Below are 3,593 nucleotides of genomic sequence, written 5' to 3' on the forward strand. Positions count from 1 at the left end.
GTTATATTAGTACACGATATGTAAGTGTAAATTTGTATTATAATTAGTTCATATTTTCAATTGCAATTTAAGCACCTGCCAATAAAATGTACGTTTTACTGTAAATGAAACGATTTGTAGTATTATTTTCCCTGAAACATTGACCAAAAACCTGGCTGGGTAAAAATAATTGGACTTGATCTGATCTTGGCTAAAGACTACAAGACAAATTCAAGTTTATTCTGTATAATTTGATTCGAAAACAACCTCTTTGTTTAAAACTTGAAAACAAGTCAGAAGGCTCCACAGGTCCCAGAGGGTAATCACTAATCCGCTTTGAATTTTATTTTTTTTTTGTCTGTAATAATTATGTTTTTTGGATGTCGAATCTGTAAATTTTGTTAATTTTTTCCTGTCTCCAACTGTTCACCCTAGTAAAAATGCCCAATAGAATCCAAACAGAAACCTAATAGAGTATGGCTTCTATTAGGTCCTATTACTTTCAGAAGTGGGTTTTGTTCCTTGTTCTATCTCGTGTTCTATTAGGTAATTGTGAACTTTCCAGTTTGATCTTATTAGTATTTAATGTGTCTGTATTCAGCATTCCTCCCTATTAGCTATTGTTTTCTAAGTGAACCTATGTGGTACCCAATCGGATTTGGATTCAGCTTTCTGTACGGTTTGTATTTGGTAATTTTGAACTTCCTAATGGCTTTTATTAGGATCTGGTGTGATTCTATTCTAAAAATGTCTATTAGAATCCAAATAGAAACTAATAGGATATGGTTTCTATAAGATCCTATTACGTACGAAAATGGGTGTTGTTCCTGGTTCTATGTAGTTTCTATCAGGTAATTGTGAACTTTCTAATAAGATCTTATTAGGATCTAAAGTTCCTTGCATTTAGCCGGATCGCTTACCGAAAAAAAATTATTGCTTAACTTATTGTTAAATAATCTTTATTTTCTATAGTTTTTGAGTATGCAATTCGCCACAAAAGTAAGACGAAGGTCTGTGTCTCGACTCAGTCTGGAGACGCAGCCAGACATCGATGTCTTGAAGACGAACTCAAGACATAACCAAGTCGAACTCAAGTTGAAACATTTTTACTCCGCATACCAAAGAATTTTGTTGAGCGTACCAAACACTCGGCTGTGCACGCGTTTTCTTTTCATTATTGATAAACAGTTTACCACTTTTGCAATATGGTGGATTAGAACGAAAATCATCTCTCTGCATTTTTATTGTTAATATTATTTGTAGTTCTATTCAAGAAAATAAAAAATAACAAAAAGTGTTTGTTTCGAAAAAGCGATAGGATGGCTGAGGCTGCCAGCCAGCAGAGTATATATGAATAGGGCCAAGATATTTAAGAAAGTAATTACAGTATCTTCAAGTAATTAATAGAAATCTTTTGATTAATAATTGTTTCATCTAATGACCAAGTATTCCGAAATGTAATTTTCATTAAATGAACAAAATTTTTACAAATCGAACACATTTTGTTAAATAAGTACATTTTGTCCTTCTAGTTTTTTTCTCGTATAGATAATATTTTATATTTTATTTACAATATACATTTTTCCCTTGAAAAAATAAATGCTGTATGAAAAAATTGTATTGCTCAAAAACAAAACTATTCTGGTAAGTCTGCCAATGTTTAGTTCGCTCGACAAAAAATAATGTTGTTGTGATTACACATATTTGTTTTGTGCAGCCGAACTATTTTGTAAAATCTACAATATTATTGTCAACTATAAAGAATCATTATTTTCAACCTAAAAATATTTTGGTAATTTAACCAAATAACTTTGTTCAATGTAAACAACATTTTTGTTGTGTCTACCAAACTTTTTAGTTAGTTCAAACACACGATCTAACAAAATAATATGATTAGCTCAGTAAAACGATTTTGCGGCTTCTAAAGCAACCAAAAAATTTGGTTGGGATAACCAAATAATAAAAAGCACATATAAGGTAGCTTCATGATGCGCACTGCGAAGTTACAGTGGTTAAATATTTCTTTTCCACACTGTGAAATAGATGTATTCTTCTGAATTCTTACTTCGTTTATTTTTTACAGGTTGTATACATTATTTTTAAAAACGAATTATCTCTTTCAAAGCAGTTAAAGAAACAGTAGGTAAGAAAAGTGAGGTTATAGAAAAACATTTGACTCTTTATACACCTCATCAAAAATATTTTACGGTCTCATAGTTTCTTTTATCTACATATTGATGAAAGAAAAAGCTAAGATATGATGAAAATTATGATAAAAATCAAAATGATTCCAAAACCAATATCATTTTGATATGCAACAAAAATAATATCGAATTCAAGAGCATTTTGATCGGCCGGAGTGAATATTAGACTTTTGAGCTCATAATAATCGGATTTGGGATCATGTATAAAGTCAAACCAAGATGGCTGACGTTTTCAGAGTACTTTAGCTCACATGCAAGCTTTTTATGGTTTCTGATCGTGTAGTGTACTTCAAAATTAAAAAAAAATTAACGAAATCTGATATTAGAAAATATCACCTGTTTAGTTATCGCTTAGGTGCGGTTAGATATTATTTTTACGTTATCTCGTTATGACACCAGCTTTAAGAATTGGCGGCCATTTTGTTTAGTCTGAAGAATGAACCAAAAAATAAGATCAAATTGATCCGAATGGACAGATCATTATGATCTGAAAAGTCAAATGATCATTGGAGCAAAGTGCTCTGCAACAAAATTGATACTTTTTTTACTGCCATTCTGCTAACCAGCGTTAATCGTCGATTAATTAATTTTTTGCTGATTCTAGTAGTTTTTGCCATTCACATTCTGAAAATTTTGAAACTTAGTTTTCTCAAAAAGGCCAGAGTATTTTTCTTGATTTTTTATAGGTGGGTAGTATGTGGTGTGATTCTATTCTAAAAATGCCTATTAGAATCCAAATAGAAACTTATAGGATACGGTTTCTATCAAATCCTATTACTGTCGAAAGTGGTTGTTGTTCCTGGTTCTATGTAGTTTCTATTAGGAAAATGTGAACTTTCTAATTAGATCTTATCAGGATCTGGAGTATTTTATATTTAGTCGAATTGCTTACTGAAAAAAATTATTGCTCAAATTATTGTTAAATAATCTTGATATTTTATGGTTTTTGAGTACACAATTCGCCAATGCGAAACTTAAAGATATAAAGTCTGAATCCAATTCTAGGGCTGCGAGAGCGGTGCCGGTTAAAAAAAAAAACTATTTTGCTTGGTTCTATTTTTAAAGTGGTGGATTCACAATCCTAACATTGAACGAAAAGTTGACAACACCTCCATTTGGCTGCTTTACTCTTTTTGTTTAGCAGACAATTAATTTACCAGTAAAACTTTCTTCTGCTAAGTTCAGGAACAACGCTTTGTCTCTTCTTGGACGGAATTTCTTACCTGAGCGTGGCTTAATTTTTTTTTTAATTGGAACGAGGCATAGTAGACATTGAAACGATTTATTTATCCACCAAGGACGAAAGATGATAACAAAATTACTTTGAACTATATCTTAAATAATGTCAAACTTCGGTTCTGAGGATTAATTACATTCAGCTACTTGGCATACTTTGGCTGTAATCCTATA

This window comes from Belonocnema kinseyi, chromosome 7, assembly GCF_010883055.1.
Source record: "Belonocnema kinseyi isolate 2016_QV_RU_SX_M_011 chromosome 7, B_treatae_v1, whole genome shotgun sequence".
Taxonomy (NCBI): domain Eukaryota; kingdom Metazoa; phylum Arthropoda; class Insecta; order Hymenoptera; family Cynipidae; genus Belonocnema; species Belonocnema kinseyi.